Genomic DNA, 21,155 nt, shown 5'->3' on the forward strand with positions numbered 1-21,155 from the left:
TCCTGCTGTGGTGGGTACTGCCTGGAGCAGTCCCATGGTGGCGGCTCGAGTGTGCATGTTCTGGTCGCCCGACTGTACATTTTCTACTGTACTCAGAGTTAGTTGGTGTCATCGTGAATTAGATACTTAAGGGTCTCTGCCAGCCTCGGTGATAGTCAGTGCTTTTGAGAGCAGCCCGTTAGGTGCCCGGTCGGGAAATGCATTGGGACCTGCCTTTCCAGGAACCCTGACCCGCTCAGCTGCTGAACTCTCCCGGCCATGCAGCTTCTCCTTGCAGTGATGGTCCCTGCGGATCTCAGTGCCCCCATCCACACTACACAATCACGCTACGCACATCCGTGCTACACAACCAGCATCAGCGAAGCAGCGGTCCCGACCGGCTAGCAGTCCCGGCTCGCTTTTACTCCGCCTGCTCCTCAGGGGCGGTTGGGGGGACTTCATAACCCCATCTGGCCAGAGGTGCTGGTCGGGGGAGGACTTCATAACTTCATAACCCCACCTGGCCGAAGGTACTGGGAATGGGGACTTCATAACCCCACTTGGCCAGAGCTGCTTGGGGGACATCACAACCACACCTGGCCAGAGGTGCTGGGAGGACTTCACAACCACACCTGGCCAGAGGTGCTGGGGGACTTCATAACCACAAATGGCGTGTGCCACCACGCCAGGCTAATTTTTGAATTTTTTAGTAGAGACGGGGTTTCGCCATGTTGGCCAGGCTGGTCTCAACTCCTGACCTCAAGTGATCCATCCACCTCAGCCTCCCAAAGTGTTGGGATTACAGGCATGAGCCACCGCACCCGGCGGTGTCCTGGAACTTTACTGAATTCATTTATGAGTGCTAACAGTTTTTTGGACGAATCTTTGGGTTTGTTTAAATATAAAGTCACATCATCTACAAACAACGACAGTTTGACTTTCTTTCTAATATGCATGCTTTTTGTTTCTTTCTGTGGTCCAATTGCTCTGGTTAAAACTTTGAGTACTATGTTGAATAAGTGGTGAAAATGAGTATCCTTGTTTTGTTCCAGATCAGAGAAAAGGCTTTCAGTTTTTTTCCCATTTAGTATAATACTAGCTGTGAGTTTATTTTATAAGACATTTATTGTGTTGAAGTAATGTTCTTTCTATGGACAGTTTGTTCAGGATTTTTCTCATGAGAGGATGTTGAATTTTGTTGAATTTTTTTTTAATTTTTTAATTTTTTTGAGACGGAGTCTCACTCTGTCGCCCAGGCTGGAGTGCAGTGGCTCCATGTCGGCTCACTGCAAGCTCCGCCTCCCGGGTTCACGCTGTTCTCCTGCCTCAGCCTCCCGAATAGCTGGGGCTGCAGGCGCCTACCCCACGCCCGGCTAATTTTTTTTTTTTGTATTGTTAGTAGAGATGGGGTTTCACTGTGTTAGCCATGATAGTCTCCATTTCCTGACCTCGTGATCCGCCCGCCTCGGCCTTCCAAAGTGCTGGGAGTACAGGCGTGAGCTACCGCGCCCAGCCGAATTTCATTGAATTTTTAAAAGCATCTATTGGAATAATTATATGGCTTTTGTCCTGCATTCTTTTGATGCATTGTATCACGTTTATTGATTCCCATATGCTGAAGCATCTTTGCGTCCCTGGGATGCATCCCACTTGATCAAATTGAATGATCTTTTAAATGTGTTCTTGAATTTGGGATGCTAGTATTTCTTTGAGGATTTTTGTCTCTGCATTCGTCAGAAATATTGGCCTGTAGTTTTCTTTTTGGTTTGTTTTGTCTGGTTTTTGTATCAAGAGAATGCTGGACTTGTAGAATGAGTTTAGGAGTATTTCCTTCTTTTAAATTTTTTGGGTAGTTTGAGTAGAATTGGTATTAGTTCTTCTTTAGATGTTTGGCAGAATTCAGTAGTGAAGCCATCAGGTACCCAGCTTTTCTTTGATAGGAGACTTTTCAGCACTGCTCCTATCTCTCTGTATGTTATTGGTGTATTCATGCTTTCCATTTCTTCATGTTTCAATCCTGGTAGGTTGTATGTGTCTAGGAATCTATCAATGTCCTCTGCCTTTTCCAACTTTTTGGCTTATATAATAGTTGCTCATAGAAGTCTCTGAAGATAATTTGAATTTCAGTGATATCAGTTGTAATGTAGTCTCTTTGATTTATTTGAGTCTTCTCTTTTTTCTTAGTCTGTCAAAAGAGTTTGTCTATTTTGTTTATCTTTCCAAAAACTGACTTTTTGTTTTGTGATCTTTTGTATTTTTTTGTTTCGATTTGATTTCTGCTCTGATCTGCTCTGATGTTTATTATTTATTTTCTTCTCATAATTTTGGGTTTGATTTGCTATTGCTTTTCTAATTCTTTAAGGTGGTGTATCATTAGGTTGTCTGAAGTCTTTTTACTCTCTCTCTCTCTTTTTTTTTTTTTTGAGACAAGGTCTGGCTCTGTCACTCAGGCTGGAGTGTAGTGGTGTGATCTCAGCTCACTGCAACCTCTGCCTCCCAAGCTCATGCTATCCTCCCACCTCAGCCTCCTGTGTAGTTGGGACTACAGGCATGTGCCACCACACTCAGCTTTTTTTTTTTTTTTTTTTTTTTTTTTTTTTTTTTTTTGTATTTTTGGTAGAAACAGATTTCATCATGTGGCTCAGGCTGGTCTGCAACTCCTGAGCTCAAGCAATCCACCTGCTTTGGCTTCCCAAAGTGCTGGGATTACAGGCATGAGCCACTGTGCCTAGCCTTTACTCTTCTAACGTAGGCATTTATTAGTATAAGCTTCCCTCTTAGTACTGCTTTTGATATATTTGATAGGTTTTGGTACGTTGTATTTCAATTTTTTAAAGTTTCAAGAAACTTTAAAATTTCCGTCTTAGTCACTGCATTCAGCAATGGTATTCAGGAGCATGTTATTTAATTTCTATGTATTTGAATAGTTTCCCAAATTTCTCTTGTTGTTCATTTCTAGTTTTATTCTATTGTGGTCACAGAAGACAACTGATATAATTTTGATTTTTTCAAATTTTCTTAGACTTGTTTTGTGGCCTAAGGTATAGTCTGTTCTGGAGAATGTTCCATGTGCCAATAAGAAGAATGTGTATTCTGCAGCTGTTAGATAAAATGTTCTGTAAATATCTGTTAGATCCATTTGGTCTGTAGCGCAGATTAAGTCAGATGTTTCTATGTTGATTTTCTGCCTGGAAGTTCTGTCCAATGCTGAAAGTAGGTTGCTGAAGTCTCCAGCTATTATGGTATTGAGGACTATCTCTCTCTTTAGCTGTAATACTATTTGCTCTATATATCCGGCTGCTCCAGTTTTGGGCATATATATATTTACCATTGTTACATCCTCTTGCTGAGTTAACCACTTCGTCCTCATATAGTAACCTTGTCTTTTTTCACTGTTTCGTCTTGAAAGGTCATATAATAACCTCTTTGTTTTTTTTCACTGTTTTGTCTCTTTAGCTATAAGAATATTTGCTTTATATATCTGGCTGCTCCAGTGTTGGGTGCGTATGTATTTCCCATTGTTTTTTTTGTTTGTTTTTTTTTTTTTTGAGACGGAGTCTTGCCCTGTCGCCCAGGCTGGAGTGCAGTGGCCGGATCTCAGCTCACTGCAAGCTCCGCCTCCCGGGTTTATGCCATTCTCCTGCCTCAGCCTCCCAAGTAGCTGGGACTACAGGCGCCCGCCACCTCGCCCAGCTAGTTTTTTGTATTTTTTAGTAGAGACGGGGTTTCACCGTGTGAGCCAGGATGGTCTCAATCTCCTGACCTCGTGATCCGCCCGTCTCGGCCTCCCAAAGTGCTGGGATTACAGGCTTGAGCCACCGCGCCCGGCCTGTATTTCCCATTGTTATATCCTCTTGCTGAGTTAACCACTTCATCTTCATGTAATAACCTTCTTTGTCTTTTTTTTTATTGGTTTGTCTTTAAATGTCTTAGAAACTTTATCTGATATAAATATAGTGACTCCTGCTTTTTTGTTTCCATTTGCATGGAATATCTATTTTCATCCCTTCCTTTTAAGTCTGTGTGTATCTTTATAGGTGAAGTGAGTTTCTTTCCTTTGTTTTTTATTGACAGAGTTTATTTCTTGTTGCCCAGGCTGGAGTGCAATGACACGGTCTTAGCTCACTGCAACCTCCGCCTCCTGGGTTCAAGTGATTCTCCTGCCTCAGTCTCCCAAGTAGCTGGGATTACAGGCACCTGCCACCACACATGGCTAATTTTTTTTGTATTTTTAGTAGAGACGGGGTTTCACCATATTGGCCAGGGTGGTCTCAAAACTCCTGAACTCAGGTGATCCACCCGCCTCAGCCTCCCACAGTGCTGAAATTACAGACGTGAGCCACTGTGCCCGGCTGAAATGAGTTTCTTACAGGCAGCATATAGTGAGCCTTGTTTTTAAAATACATTCAGCCACTCTATGTCTTTTTATTGGAGAATATAGCCTATGTATATTCAATGTTATTATTGATAGGTTACTAATGCCATTTTGTTACTTGTTTTCTGGTTGTTTTACTAGTCCTTCCTTTCTCCTGGTCTTCCTTTGTGTAGAAATGATATTCTTTGGTAGCATATTTTTATTTCTTGCTTTTTAATTTTTGGGTATCTATTACAGGTTTTTCCTTGGTGATTACCATGAGGTTTGCAGAAAACATAATCAATTCTTTTAAACTGATGACAACTCAACTCTGATCACATAGAAAAGAAAAAAGAAAGAAAAATTAACTTTGTCACTACTGCTGTTTGACTTTTTGTTGTTTCTATTTTTATATTTTTTGCATCTTCAAAATTGTTTTACTTATGATTATTTTTGATGGGTTTGTTTTTTAGTCTTCACACTAAAGATATGAGTGATTTTTTTTCCCCTGAGACAGAGTCTCGCTCTGTCACCCAGGTTGAAGTACAGTGGTTTGATCTTGGCTCACTGCAACCTCCACCTCCAGGATTCAAGTGATCTTGTGCCTCACCCACCTGAGTAGCTGGGATTACAGGCATGCACCACCATACCCAGCTAACTTTTGTATTTTTAGTAAAGATGGGGTTTTACCATGTTGGCCAGCTGGTCTTGAACTCCTGAACTCAAGTGATTCACCCACCTCAGCCTCCCAAGGTGACATGAGTGATTTATACTCTACAATTACAATATTAGAGTATTAGGTGTACTTACTTTCATCAGCAGGTTTTATACTTTCTGATGATCTCTTGTTGCATATTAGCATCCTTTACTTTCAGAATGAAGAAGTACCTTTAGCATTTCTTGTGAAATGAATCTAGCACTGATGAATTTCCTTAGCTTTTGTTTGTCTGGAAAAGCTTTTATTTCTCCTTGGTGTTTGAAGGATAACTTTGTTGGATACAGTGTTTTATGTTAGAAGTTGTTCCACTCCAGACTTTGTATATGTCATTCCACTCTCCTGGCTTGTATGATTTCCACTGAGCAGTCTACGACCAGATACACTGGAGCTTCTTTACATGTTATTTGCTCCTTTCTGTTACCGTTTTTAGGATCCTTTCTTTGTCCCTGACCTTTGAGAGTTTTATTATTATATGCCTTGAGGGAGTCTTATTTAGCTTGAATCTTTTTGGTGTGTGCTTTTTTTTTTTTTTTTTAATTTTTTTTAACCTTCTTCTATGTGGATATTACTATATTTTTCTAGGTTTGAAAAGTTACATGTTATTTGCCTGAATAAACCTTCTACCCAAATCTCTTTCTCCATCCTCTTTAAGGTTAGTAACTCTTATATTTGCCTTTTTAATGCTGTTTTCTAGATAGCCTTAAAAGGGCAAATATAAGAGTAGGCATACTTCATTCTTTTATTTTCTGCTCTGTGTATTTTCAAATAGCCTATCTTTGAGCTCACTAATTTATTCTTTTGCTTGATAAATTCTGGAGGCATTCTGATGCATTTTTCAGTTTGTTAATTGAATTTTTAGTCTCTGGGATCATACCACTGCACTCCAGCCTGGGTGACAGAGACTCTGTCTCAAAAAAAACAAAAACAAAAACAAAACAAAAACAAACAACAGCCGGGTGCAGTGGCGCACGCCTATAATCCCAGCACTTTAGGAGGCTGAGGCGGATGGATCATGAGGTCAGGAGATCGAGACCATCCTGACTAACATGGTGAAACCCCGTCTCTACTAAAAAAATACAAAAAATTAGCCAGGTGTGGTGGCGGGCGCCTGTAGTCCCAGCTACTCAGGAAGCAGAGGTAGGAGAATGGCATGAACCTGGGAGGCGGAGCTTGCAGTGAGCCAAGATCATGCCACTGCACTCCAGCCTGGGCGACAGAGTGGAACTCTGTATCAAAAACAAAACAAAACAAAACAAAACAAAAAAACTTGTCTCTGGAATTTATTTGTTTGATTTTTTAAAAAAATTATTTTCATCTCTCTATTTTTTGATAGAATTCTGAGTTTCTTCTTTGTGTTGTCTTGAAATTCATTGAGCTTCCGCAAGACAGTTATTTGAATTCCTCATCTGAGGAATTCTTCATGCCTCACATATTTCCATTACTCCAGGCTCAGTCACTGTGCTTTCTTAAGTCCGTTTGGTGAGGTTGTGTTTGCCTGGATGTTCTTGATACTTGTGGTTGTTTGGGCATTGAAGAGTTAGTTATTTATTCCAGTCTTTCAGTCTGGCCCTTATTTGCACTTGTTCTTTGAGAGGGATTTCCCAGAATACAAAGAGAATTGTACATATCCTAAGCCTCAGGTGACTACAACTGTTCCATCACTAGGGGGTACCCTAAGCCCATGTATGCTGTGACTCTTGCAGACTACTAGATATATCGCCTTAGGGGACTTAGAGAAGACAAGGCAGAATTCCCTGGGTAAATTTCTTGCTCTCTTCCCTCTTTCCCTTCCCACTCCCAGCAGGAGTCTCCCTGCTCTGCATTGGTGGAGGGATGACACAGGCATTCCCATGGCTGCCACAGTGGCACTGCACTAGGTTTACCTGTAGCTCATTGCTTTCCAGACCAGCACAACACCATAGTTCACCCAAGACCTGTGGCTGCTACTGCCTATCTGCTACTGCTGTTTGTTCAAGTCCTCAGGCCACTTTAGTTTGCAGGTGGTGGATCCTTCCAGGACTCAGTTCATCACACCAAGGCAGGAAATTCCCTTCTGGCTAGGGGTGAATCTAAAAATGTCATCTAAGAGCAAAGGCTTGGAATTGAAATTGTGAGATTCAGGATTCTACCTGAAGGTTTATTTTACTGTGGCTGAGCTGGTACCTGTAAGACTTAAAGAGGAAAGAAACACAAAACATGGCTGGCAGTTAAAGACAGGTTTACTTCAGATAAAACCTGAGAGGGGCTTGTGGCCGATTTCAGTCAGGAGCACTTTCTCCTACAGACTAAGAATATATATTGATTTTAGGGTAAGGGGGCTTATGACAAGCTTGGAATGTTTCTGTGTGATGGAGAAGTTTTATGGCAGGGTTGGAACTTCTCTGGGAGGAGGGGAGGTTATCTTGGGGCAGACATCTTTCCAGTCAGAGCGGGGTTATCTCGAGGCTGGCATCTTCCTGGCAGAGAGGGGTTATCTTGGGGCTAGCATGTCTCTGGGCAGGGAGGAGTTTGGAATGTTTCTGGTTGGAGATGTTATTTGTGGTTTACGGCCATGCTGACCTTAGCTATTAGGATGATGCCCTTTGGATTGAGGCAGTTTTTTACTAAGGTGAACTTTAGAATGAGGAGCTTGTCCAAGATGGTAATGTTCCTGCTCTGTCAGTACCACTTGGAAGACATAGTCTTCTTTACTTTTCCCTCTCCTTCCCCCAAGATGAAGGAGTCTCTCCATGACAAATTGCCTGCAGTTGGGCAAGGGGTTATGCAAGCATTCCCATGGCTGCTGTAGCTGGTGTTATGCTGGGTCACACCACAAATTCACAGCCTCTGAAACAAGTGCAGCACCTCTGCTTGCTCAAGGATGCAGTCACTATGGGCTGGCAGCCACTCAAATTTACTCAGTACCCAGGCCATTTTAGCTAGGCTGTGGTGAAGCAAGCTGGGATTTAGGTTCCTCCTGTTGGACTGGAGGATTCCCCTCTGGCCTGGGGCTGGTTTAAATATTCCTTCTGTGGGCACCAGGGGTTTCTGTCCAGTGGTGTGCTCCATTGCGACAGAAAAGCACTGATTTCCAATGTAAAGTTCCATACTCATTTCACTCTCTCTCCCACAAACACAGGGATCATTTCTCCATGCTGTGATGCCTGGGGTTGTTGGTGGTGGTAGTGGTGTAGGCAATGCAACATTTTCCCTCCTACCCTCTTCAACATGCCTTTATGTTATATGTTAAAACCAGGTACTGTTGTCAGTCATTTAAGTTTTTGATTCTTATGAAGGTGCTTTCTTGGGTAGATAGTTGTTGAATTTAGTGTCCCTGTTGGGGAGACAGTGACTGGAGGGTTCCATTTACCACTTGTTTCCACCTCCCTCCTCTAAGCAAGCTTCTTCAGAAATGCATTATTTGCTGTTTTCTTTCAGAAAATGGAACTTTTGGCCGGGCGCGGTGGCTCAAGCCTGTAATCCCAGCACTTTGGGAGGCCGAGACGGGTGGATCACGAGGTCAGGAGATTGAGACCATCCTGGCTAACACGGTGAAACCCCATCTCTACTAAAAAATACAAAAAACTAGCCGGGCGAGGTGGCGGGCGCCTGTAGTCCCAGCTACTCAGGAGGCTGAGGCAGGAGAATGGCGTAAACCCGGGAGGTGGAGCTTGCAGTGAGCTGAGATCCGGCCACTGCACCCCAGCCTGGGCGACAGAGCAAGACTCCGTCTCAAAAAAAAAAAAAAAAAAAAGAAAGCTTCTTTAGAGATGGATTATGTGGTATATTCTTTCAGAAATTGGAATTGTTTAACAAATAAAGAATTCTGTAATCTAGTGTGGAGAACATGCTATTGAATGATAGTTCTTACCTTTGTTTATAAGGGCTTATGATGACGGGTTTACATAAACACAGTTAAGAGGTAAATCTTCACAAGCTTCTTTAGAGAAGCATTTTGTGTTGTTTTCTTTCAGAAATTGGAACTGTTTAATAAATACACAACTCTAACCTAGTGTTAAGAATATGCTATTGAATGATATTTCTAGTATTTGTTCCTTAAATCTTGTAATGAAATGATTACATACACTTGTTTGAGAGGCAAATCTAAGCAGGCTTCTTCAGAGTTGCTCATTTGCAGTTTTCTTTCAGAGAATGAAAGTGCTTAATTGGTAAGAAAAACAAAAACAAAAACAAAAAACTCTATAATCTAGTGTTAACAACATGCTGTTGAGTGACATATCACACCTTTGTTTCTGAAATTATTGTAAGGTATTTACATATACTCATTGAAAATGTAAATCTAAGCAAGCTGCTTAAGAGATGCATCGTATGGCATTTTCTATCAGAGAATGGAATTGCTTAACACACAAAGACTATGTAGTTTAGTGTTGAAACATATTATTGAATAATATTTCTCATTTTAGTTGCTACAGGATTATTAAGTGGTGTTTATGAAACATATTATTGAATAATATTTCTCATTTTAGTTGCTACAGGATTATTAAGTGGTGTTTATGTATACATGTTTAAACGGTAAGCTAAGCAAACCTCATCAGAGATGTACTGTGCCCTGTTTTGTTTTAGAGAATGGATTTGGGATTACATAGAAAACTCTGAAATGTAGTCTCAACAACATGGTCTTGAATGATATTATCATTATTCTGAAAATGCTATTATGAGGTGTTTACACATGTGCATTTAAAAGCTAAATCTAAGGAAGCTTCTTCAAAGATGCGTAATTTGTTTTTTTTCCCCCAGAGAATAGAAGTATTTATTACACAGAGAACTTGGAATCTAGTGTTGACAACATGCTATCGTATGGTGTTCGTGATCTTTACTCCATAGAAGTTACTGGGAGGTGTTTACATATACTTGTTTAAAGGTAAATATAAATGAGTTTCTCCAAAAATGCATTATGTTGCTTTTGTTCAGATAATTAAATTGGTTAACATAAAAAAAACCTTTTTTTTTTGAGATGGAGCCTCATTCTGTCACCCAGGCTGGAGTGCAATGGCAGGATCTCGGCTCACTGCAACCTCTGCCCCCTGGGTTCAAGCGATTCTCCTGCCTCAGCCACCTGAGTAGCTGGGATTATAGGCACGCACCACCATGCCCAGCTAAGTTTTGTATTTTTAATAGAGATAGGGTTTCATCATGTTGGCCAAGCTGGTCTCGAACTCCTGACCTCAAGGGATCTGTGCACTTTGGCCTCCCAAAGTGCTGGGATTACAGCCACTGCACCCAGCCAAAGAACTCAAATATAATGTTGATAACATGGTATTGAATGATTTTTGTTATCTTTGTTCCAGATGAGTTATTACAAATTTATATATACATGTTTAAAAAGTAAATCTAAGTAAACTTCTTTAAGGATGCATTACATGCTATTTTTTTTTTCAGAATATGAAAGTATTATTACATAGAGAACTCTGTAATGTAGTGTTGGCAACATTCTATTGAAAGATATTTCTTACACTGAAATACTTTTCCTGAGGGCTTATAATGAGGTGTTAACATACACACATTTACAAGGTAACCATAAGTGAGCTTTGGCAGAAAGGCACCATGGGCTGATTTCTTTCAGGAAATGAACTATTTATCACAAAGAGATATCTGAAATTTAGTGGTTTTTCTTTTCTTTTTTTTTTTTGAAGCAAAGTCTTACTCTGTCACCCAGACTGAATTACAGTGGCACTATCTTGGCTTACTGTAGTCCCTGCCTCCCAGGCTCAAGCAATCCTCCCAGCTCAGTCTCCCATGTCGCTGGGATCATAGACATGTACTACCACATTGGGCTAATGTTTTTATGTTTTATTTTTTATTTTTAGTAGAGTTGAGGTCTTGCTACATTGCCCAGGCTAGTCTTGAACTCCTGGGCTCAAGTGATCCATCTTCCTCGGTCTCCCAAAGAGCTGGGATTATAGGCCTGAGCCACCGTGCCTGGCCTGAAATTTAGTTTTGATAACATGCTGCTAAATAATATTTCTTATTTGTTCCCAAGGAGTTATTATGAGGTGTTTACATATAAAGACTTAAAATATAAATATAAGCAAGCTTCTTCAGAGATGTGTCACATGCGGTTTTGTTTCAGAGAATGGAATTGTTTATAACATAAAAAATTTAAAAGTCTCTTTTTGACAACATGCTAATGAATGATTTTTCTTTTTTACATTTGTTTCTAAGGATTTATTATGAGGTATTACAAAACATGTTTGAAAGGTAAGTCTGGCTGGACATGGTGGCTCATGTGGCCTGCTTGAGCCCGGGAGTTCAAAACTAGCCTGGACAACATGGCAAAATCCCACCTCTACAAAAAATACAAAAAAATTATCCAGGCATGGTGGCATGTGCCTGTAATTCCAGCTATTCAGGAGGCTGAGGTGAGACGATCACCTGAGCCCAGGAGGTTGAGGCTGCAGTAAGCCATGATTGTACCATTACAGTAAAGCCTGGGTGACAGAGCGAGACTCTCTCAAAAAAAAAAAAAAAAAGATAAAACATAAAAGATAAGTCCAAGCACGATTCTTAACAGATGCATCATGTGCTGTTTTCATTCAGAGAACAGAAAGGCTTAATGGCAACAACTCTGTAATCTACTGTTGATAACATGCTATTGAATAACATTTTTTTTACATTTTTCCTAAGGAATTAAAATGAGGTGTTAAAATATACACATTTAAAAGGTAAATCTAGGCCAGGAGTGATGGCTCACACCTGCAATACCAGCACTTTAGGAGGCTGAGGGAAACAGATAACTTGAGCTGAGGAGTTCGAGACCAGCCCAGGCAACAGGGTGAAACTCCATCTCTACTGAAAAATACAAAGATTAGCTGGGTGTGGTGGTGTGTGCCTGTGGTCCCAACTATTTTGGGGATGAGTTGGAAGGATTGCTTGAGTCCAGGAGGCAAAAGTTGCAGTGAGCTGAGATGGCGCCATTGCACTCCAGCCTGGGTGACAGAGTGAGACCCTAGTCTCAAAAAACAAACAAAAAACAAAAACAAAACAAAAATAGGTAAATCTAAGCAAGCTTTGGCAAAGTACATCATGTGCTGTTTTCTTTCAGAGAAAGAGAGTGTTTAGCACTTAAAGTACTCTGTGATCTACTGTTGATTAACATGCTATTGAATAATAATTCTTACATTTGTTCCTATGGCTTATTGTAAAGTATCTACATACAAATATTTAAAAGGTAAAATTGAAGCAAGTTTCTGTAGAGATGCATCATATGCTTTTTGTTTGTTTGTTTCAGAGAACGGAATTATTTATTATTTCAGAGAACTCTGAAATTTAGTGTTGACAACATGCTCTTGAATGATATTTCTTCTTCTTATTGTTCCAAAGAGGTTATTATGAGGTATTTTCCTAAGCATATTTAAACGGTAAATTTAGGCCAGGCACTGTGGCTCATGCCAGTAATCACAGCACTTTGGAAGGCCAAGGTGGGTGGATCACTTGAGGCAAAGAGTTCGAGACCAGCCTGGTCAACATGGTAAAACCCTTTCTCTACTAAAAATACACAAATTAGCTGGGTGTGGTGGTGCATACCTGTAGTCCCAGCTACTCTGGAGGGTGAGGAAGGAGAATTGCTTGAACCCAGGAAGTGGAGGTTGCAGTGAGCTGAGATTGCGTCACTGCAGTCCGGCCTGGGCAACTGAGTGAGACTCGTCTCAAAAAAAAAAAAAAGGGAAATCTAAACAACTTTTTTCAGAGGTTCATCATGTGCTCATTACTTTTCAGAGAATGGAAATGGTTAATACGTAGAGCACTCTGTAATCCAGTGTTGACAACATGCTATTGGAATGAAATTTCTCAGATTTGTTCTTAATTTCTTTTTGTGTATTTTCTATCTGAGTCTGTTTTTGTTTTGCTCTAAAGGAATACCTGAGGCTGGGTAATTGGTAAAGAAAAGAGGTTTATTTAGCTTACAGTTGTGCAGCTTGTCTGAGAAGCAAGTCCCCTGCATCTGCATCTGGTGAGCGTCCCGGGGGCTTTCACCCCGGTGGAAGGTGAAGGGGTGCTGTGTGTGCAGAATCACAGATGAGACAGCAGAAGCAAGAGAGCAAGGAGGGGAGTTCCAGGCTTTTTTAAACATTCAGTTATCACAGGAATTAAGAGAGAGAATTCATTCATTACAGAGAGGATGGCATCAACCATTCATGCGGGGTTTGTCCTCATGACACAAATACCTCCTATTAGGTCCTTCCTCCACACTGGGTACAAATTTTAACATGATATTTGGATATTTGGAGGGAACAAATATCCAAACTTTATCATTTTACCTCAGGCCCCCCAAATAATATGTACTTCTCACATTGCAAAATATAATCACCCTTTCCTAATAGTCTCCAAAGGCTTGTTCCAATCATCAACTCGTAAGTCCAAAGTCTAAAGTCTCATTTGAGACTCAAGGCAAAGTTTTTACACCTGTAAGCCTGTACAACTAAAAACAAGTTATTTGCTTTTAAGATAGAATGGTGAGACAGATACTGGGTAAACGTTCTTATTTCAAAAGTGAGAAATTGGCCAAAAGAAACGGTTATTGCAAGACTGAAATTGGCCATGCAAGACTGAAACCTATTAGCGAAGGCATGAAACCTTTAAGCTCCAAAATAATATTTGGGTCCATGTACTGTATCCTGGGCACCATGGGGCAAGAGGTGGCTCCTCCAAGGCCCTGGACATTCCCACCCCCATGGCTCTGCTGGGCGCAGCCCACCTGGCTACTCGCACAGGTTGGAGCTCAATGACTTTTCCAGGCTGAGGGTGGACACTGCTGGTGGCTCTCTTGTTCCTGGGTCTGGAAGGTGGCAGCCCTGTTCCCACAGCTCCGCTAGGCATTGCCCTACTATAGGCTTTTTCTTTTTTTCTTTTTTTTTTTTTTTGTGGGGCCCTCAACCCCACTATTCCACTCAGAATTGCCTGAGTTGAGTCTCTCTTTGGGGGTTCTGCCCTTGTAGCAGCCTTCTGCTTGGGCGCCTGGATTCCTGGCACATCCTCTGACAGCTGGGTGACCTGAAGCTTCCAAGGCTCCACCACACTTGCATTTTGCAGACTTAACACATGTGGAAGCTGCCAAGGCTTCTGACTTCACCCTGTGGAGCAGCAGCCCAAGCTATACTTGAGGCTATTTGGGCTGTGGCTAGAGCCAGAGTGGCTTGGATATGGGAGCAGCACTCCAAGGTGGCACAAAGCTGTGGCACCTGGGGCCTGGTACCCAAAAACATACTGTCCCCCTAGACCTCTGGGCCTGTGATGAGAGGGGTGTCCTTGAAGATTCTAAAATGCCTCTAGGGCTTTCCTCCATGGCCTTGACTATTAGCCCCTGGCTCCCTTTTGTCTCTGCCTATGTCTCTAGCAAGAGCTTGCTCCACTGCCCCCTTGAATTCCTTGTCTGAAAATGCTCTTTCCTTTTCTACCACATAGCAAGGCTGGAAAATTTCCAAATTTTAATGGTTTATTTCCCTTTTAATTATAAATTCCACCTTTAAGTCATTCTCTTACTTCCTTTTTTTTTGTTTTGTTTTTGTTTTTTTTTGAGACGGAGTCTCACTCTGTTGCCCAGGCTGGAGTGCAGTGGCACCATCTCGGCTCACTGCAAGCTCCGCCTCCCGGGTTCACACCATTCTCCTGCCTCATCCTCCAAAGTAGCTGGGACTACAGGCGCCCACCACCACGCCAGGCTAATTTTTTTGTAGTTTTTAGTGGAGACGAGGTTTCACCACGTTAGCCGGGATGGTCTTGATCTTCTGACGTTGTGATCTGCCCGCCTCGGCCTCCCAAAGTGCTGGGATTACAGGTGTGAGCCACTGTGCCCGGCCATTCTCTTACTTCCAAAACTGGTCATAGACTGTTAAAAAGCAGCCATGCTGACCAGGCTCACTGAATCTAGGAGGTGGAGGTTGCAGTGAGCTGAGATGGTGCCACTGCATTCCAGCCCTGGTGACAGAGTGAGACTCTATCTCAACAACCCCCCCCAAAACAAAACAAAACAAAAAACAAAAAAACCCAGCCATGACACTTCTTGAACACTTTGCTGCTTAAGAATTTATTCTGACAGATACCCTAGGTCATCATTCTTGTTTGTCCTTCCATGAATCCTTGGGGTGTGGACACAACACAGCCATGTTCTTTGCTATGTGTCACGAGTGTGACCTTTGCTCCATTTCCCAGTAAATTCCTCGTTTCCATCTGAGACCTCATCAGACTGGACTTCACTGTCCATATCATTATGAGCATTTTGGTCACAACCATTCAACCAGTCTCTAGGAAGTTCCAAACTTTCCCTCATCTTCCTCTCTTCTTCTGTGCCCTCCACACTCTCCCAGCTGCTGCCCATTACCCAGTTCCAGAGCTGCCTCCACATTTTCAGGTATCTTTATAGCAATGCTTCACTTTATCAATTTTCTGTATTAGTCCATTCATGCATTGCTATAAAGAAGTACCTGAGACTGGGTAATTTATGAAGAAAAGAGGTTTAACTGGCTCACAGTTCCACAGGCTGTACAGCAAGCATGGTGCTGGCATCTGCTTGGCTTCTGGGAAGGCCTCAGGAAGCTTCCATTCATGATGGAAGGCAAAGGGAGAGCATGTACTTCACGTGGCCTGAGTAGGAGCAAGAGCGAGTGAGGGGAGCGATGCTATACACTTTTAACCAGATTTTATGAAAACTCACTTACTCTTGCGAGCACAGTACCCAGATAGATGGTGCTAAACCATTCACGAGAAACTGCTCCCGTGATCAAATCACCTTCCCATCAGGACCCACCTCCAACGTGAGGAATTATGATTCAACGTGAGATTCAGGGACACGATCCAAACCATATCAGGCTCTGTGATTCTTTCTTTCGCTTGGCCTATTCTGCTGCTAATGCTTTTGATTGTATTATGAAATTCTTGAGGAGGAGCCAAGATGGCTGAGTAGATGCAGCCAGGAGGAATCTTCTCCCACAAAGATACTGGGACGCTGAGAGAGACTGGCACACTCTGAGCAGCTCTTCAGAACAAAAGTGTTGAGAGTGGACAGAGGGAGGACACAGATGCTGGACTGAAGGGGGAGGAAGCTGGGAACCCTACATGGGGTTTCTGAGCACCAGGACTTGTTCCTTGCTCCTAGCACCTCCTGAGGAAGGAGTAAACTGAACAGGTGAGGAGTGGCCAACTCTCAGCATGAACTTCCACAATCCTAGCTGCAGGAAACCCCACAACCCTCACAGACACTTGAGCTGACAGGAAGAGCTACCTAGAGAGGTAGTAGGGGCAGGACTCCAGCCTGTGCAGAGCCCAGAGGGTTTGGCGTGGGAATGGCTACAGTGGAGTGTGGCCAGTGACATCCATCCCCCAAGGTTCGCCATGCTCCTCTAGGAGATTTTAGCCTTAGTGTGACTGTTGGACCTGGACAGGGCAGGATGGTCTTGCTCTTGGTCTTGCTCAGTCTGATATGAGTGCCCCCTTGTCTGCTGGCCTCTCCTGAGGTCCTAGCCTGCCCATGCCTGCTTGCAGCACAGCCTTGGATGCCCAATCAGGGTGCTTCCCAGGGACCCTCATCACAGCTCCCTTGCTGGTAGACTGCACCTAACCTTTTGGAAGCTCGAGCAGACTGGCCTCTGCTGATGCACACCAGTGTACCCACGGCCTCTTCCCCCACTGCTTTGCCAGCACACTCGCATGGGCAGATCTTGCCTACCATGCTGGTGCACGTGTGTGCAGGTATCACACTGTGCCACTGCGACTGGCATGAGGGCACCCTGCTGCCCTCCACCCCTGTTGATGTGTGGTCACTCTGCCATGTCACCACTGCCAGTAGGAACACGTACACAGACACTGACAACCCTGCCCCTGCCACGCCACTGCAATCACCAGTGCAAACGCATGCATGGACACTGGCAACTCTGCCCCCATCATGCCACTGCTGTTGCTGGTATGGATGCACACGTGGACACCAGCAACCCTGCCCCCACAAGCTCCCCATCCCTGCCATGCCACTGCCAGTGTGAGAGCATGTGCAGGAATGCTGCTGCCCTGCGCTCCCCAGCGCCCCCCCCAGCAGATGTGCGTGCACCCCACTGTGCTGCTGCAGCTGCTGGCTGCATGAGTGAGCACAAATCCCACTGCCATTGCCCCAGTGAAACACTTTGGCTGACAACCCCCGTTGGAATGTTGGGGGTCAGTGGACAAGAAACGCCTTGGTTCCTGTAGTGCAGCAAATTCCTAAATCAGGGGGCCAGAAAAGAAAGCTGGGAGCCCACAACCAGTCCCCCAGAGTTAGAGCAGGTAGCCTGGGAGTGCTGAGCTGAGCCTCGGCCCCCCTAAAATGATCCAGAAACAAAATCAATCCACTGAACCCACGTTATACCACAATCAAACCCCCAAGGGCATCAAATATACAAGCAAAAAAACCCATCCAAAGGAAAGTAACTTCAAAGATTAAAGGAACATCAGCCCACACATAAGAGAATGACTCAGCGTAAAACCTATGGTAATTCAAAAAACCAGAGTGTCTTCTCACCTCCAAATGACTGCACTAGTTCCCAGCAATGCTCTTAACCAAGCTGAAAAGGCTGAAATGACAGACCCAGAATTCAGAATATGGGTAGGAATGAGGATTATCGAGATTCAAGAGAAAGTTGAAACCCAACCCAAGGAATTTAAGGAATACAATAAAATAATACAGGAACCGAAACATGAAATGGTCATTTTAAGAAGGAACCCAAATTGATCTGATGTATTTCAAGAATTTCTAAATACAATCACAATTATTATTATTAGTAGTATTAGTATTAGTAATGTAGCAGGACGAGCGGCAGACAAAACTCCTCAGACACCGAGTTACAGAAGGAAGGGGTTTATTCGGCCGGATGACTTCAGTCTCAAGAGCCGAGCTCCCCGAATGAGCAATTCCTGTCCCTTTTAAGGGCTCACAACTCTAAGCGGGTGCGTGTGAGAGGGTCATGACTGATTGAGCAAGCAGGGGGTACGTGACTGGGGGCTGCATGCACCGGTAATTAGATCGGAACAAAACAAGATAGGGATTTTCACAGTGCATGTCTATACAGTGTCTGTAATCTATAGATAACAGAACCAGGTGGGTCAGGGGTTGATCTTTAACTACCAGGCCCAGGGTGCAGCGCTGGGCTGTCTGCCTGTGGATTTCATTCCTGCCTTTTAGTTTTTACATCTTCTTTCTTTGGAGGCAGAAATTGGGCATAAGACAATATGAGGGGTGGTCTCCTCCCTTAGTAAGATACGAAGCTCTGCTATCCAGGCTGGAGTGCAGTTGTGCGATCTCAGCTCACTACAACCTCTGCCTCTCGGGTTCAAGTGATTCCCCTGCCTCAGCCTCCTGAGTAGCTGGGATTACAGGTGCACACCACCATACCTGGCTAATTTTTGTATTTTTAGTAGAGATGAGGCTTCACCATGTTGGCCAGGCTGGTCTCAAACTCCTGACGTCAGGTGGTCCACCTGCCTTGACCTCCCAAAGTGCTGGGGTTACAGGCATGATTGGCCTGGTGTGGTGGCTCACACTTTTGATCCCAGGACTTTGGATGGCTGAGCGTGAAGGATCGCTTGAGCCTAGGAGTTCCAGACCAGCCTGGGCAACATGGTGGAACCCAGTCCCTCTTTTTTTTTTTTTTTTTGAGGTGGATTTTTGCTCTTGTTGCCCAGGCTGGAGTGCAGTGGCACAGTCTCAGCTCACCATGGTCTCCACCTCCCGGGTTTGGGTGGTTCTCCTGCCTCAGCCTCCCGAGTGGCTGGGATTGCAGGTGTGAGCCACCATGCCTGGCTAATTTTGTATTTTATTTATGTAGTTATTTATTTATTTTGGTGGAGATGGGGTTTCTCCATATTTGTTGGGCTGGTCTCAAACTCCCAACCTCAGGTTATCCGCCTGCCTCAGCCTCCCGGGGTACTGGGATTGGAACAGGAATTAAAAGAAATTTAAAAATGTGTATGCAGAAATGCAGTTGTATGTAAAAAAAACCCCATTTCCCCCCTGAGAAAGAGGAAGAGCAGGAGTCCTTTAAAAAAACTACCCACCTGTTTTTCTGTGGCTAGTGAGCCTTATCTCTCCTCCCCTCCCGGGCATTACAAAAACCCTAATTCCCTAACTGTGCAACTGCAAGGTCACTAAACAAATAAACTGAAGTCACAAAACATATTTTTCCTAAAAAAGGAAAAAAGAATATAATACATGTTTCAATTAAATAACTATCTTTGTTTCTCGCTTCTATAATATGCTTCCCCCAGCACAGATCTACCTCCGTCCCACAAAATGCTTAAAAGATAACTCTGTTCAGAACTCTCTGCTTTAAATGTTAATCGACAGGGCAGGTGCACCTAAATAATCAATAAATATCCTCCTAAACCCCATCAGTCTCTCTAATTCCTTAAAAATCCTGCTACAGGACTGCAGGCCTGAGCCACCGCGCCCGGCCCAATTTATTAATCAGAAAGGAATAGATCGGCCTGGCTTGTGATCCCAGGACTTTGGACGCCGAGCGCGGGATCACTTGAGCCTAGGAGTTCCCGCAGGGGATCACTTGAGCCTAGGAGTTCCAGACCGGCCAGGGCAACATGGTCTCTTTTTTACTTTTTTTGAGACTGGAGTTCCGCTCTTGTTGCCCAGGCTGGAGTGCAGTGGTGTGGTTTCTGCTGGCCGTGGCCTCCACCTCCTGAGTTTGGGTTGTTCTCCTCCCTCAGCCTCCCAAGTGGCTGGGATTGCAGGCATGAGCCACCATGCCCGGCTCATGTTTTTTTTTTTTTGTACAGACGGGGTTTCTCCCTGTTGGTTAGGCTGGTTTCAAACTCCCGACCTCAGGTTATCTGCCCGTCTCGGTCTCCTGGGCTGCAGGGATTGCAGGTGTGAGCCACTGTGCCCGGCCCACTTTATTAATCAGACAGGAATAGATCGGTCTGGCGTGCTGGCTCACGCTTGTGAACCCAGGACTTTGGACGGCTGAGCACAAGCGGATCTCATGAGCTTAGGAGTTCTGGACTGGCCTGGGCAAGATGGTGAAACCTGGTCTCTTTTTTGGGGGGAGGGGGGAGGAGTTTCGCTCTTGTTGCCCGGCTGGAGTGCAGTGGCGCGGTCTCAGCTCCCTGCCGCCTCCGGGTTTGGTTGGTTCTCCTGCCACAGCCTCCCAAGTGGCTGGGATTGCACGCGTGAGCCACCATGCCCAGCTCCTTTTTTTTTTTTTTTTTTTTTTCTGGCGGCGATGGGGTTTCTCCCTGTTGGTCAGGCTGGTCTCAAACTGCCGACCTCAGGTGATCCGACTGCCTCAGCCTCGGTGGGGTGCTGGGAATGCAGGCGAGAGCCAGCGCCTAAGGCCCAATTTATTAATCACAAAGGAACAGATCGGCCTGGCGTGGTGGCTCACGCTGTGATGCCAGGACTTTGGACGGCTGAGCGCTGGGGATCGCTTGAGCCTGGGAGTTCCAGACGGGCCTGGGCAACATGGTGAAACCTGGTCTCCCCATTTTTTTGTTTTGAGGCAGAGTTTCACACTTGTTGCAGGCTGGAGTGCAGTGGCGCGGTCTCAGCTCTCCGTGGGCTCCGCCTCTTGGGTTTGGGTGGTTCTCCTGCCTCAGCCTCCCAAGTGGCTGGGATTGCGGCCTGAGCCACCATGCCCGGTTAGTTTTTTTATTTTTAGTTTATTTTTTATTTTTTTAAAATTTATTATTATTATTATTATTTTTGAGACGGAGTCTCGCTCTGTCGTCCAGGCTGGAGTGAGCGGCGCCATCTCGGCTCACTGCAAGCTCCGCCCCCCGGGTTCCCGCCATTCTCCCGCCTCAGCCTCCGGAGTAGCTGGGACTACAGGCGTCGCCGCCTCACCCTAATTTTTTGTATTTTTAGTAGAGACGGGGTTTCACCGTGTAAGCCGGGATGGTCTCGATCTCCGGACCTCGTATCGGCCCGTCTAGGCCTCCCAAAGTGCTGGGAGTTTATTTTTTTGGTAGAGACGGGGTTTCTCCACGTTGGTCCGGCTGGTCTCCTCGGGTGATCCGCCGGGTTGGCCTCCCGGGGTGCTGGGATTACAGGCCTGAGTCACTGCACCTGGCCCGAAACCCGGTCTCTTAACGGAAAAACAAAACAAAAGCCACAAAGATTAGCAGGGCCTCGTG

At 44.3% G+C, this 21,155-nt stretch overlaps 1 long non-coding RNA gene across 2 annotated transcripts in view; it reads left to right on the forward strand.

Moving 5' to 3' along the window:
• The window catches only part of LOC139355531 (uncharacterized), a 26,172-nt gene continuing 5,017 nt past the window's right edge, over positions 1-21,155 (forward strand). For both annotated transcript variants that reach the window (XR_011606313.1, XR_011606312.1), the window contains exons 1-2: positions 1-509; positions 9,789-9,912. This is a non-coding gene — a long non-coding RNA (uncharacterized lncRNA). The remainder of the gene's footprint in view (positions 510-9,788; positions 9,913-21,155) is intronic.

The sequence above is a fragment of the Macaca nemestrina genome, chromosome 7 (genome assembly GCF_043159975.1).
Source record: "Macaca nemestrina isolate mMacNem1 chromosome 7, mMacNem.hap1, whole genome shotgun sequence".
Classification (NCBI taxonomy): domain Eukaryota; kingdom Metazoa; phylum Chordata; class Mammalia; order Primates; family Cercopithecidae; genus Macaca; species Macaca nemestrina.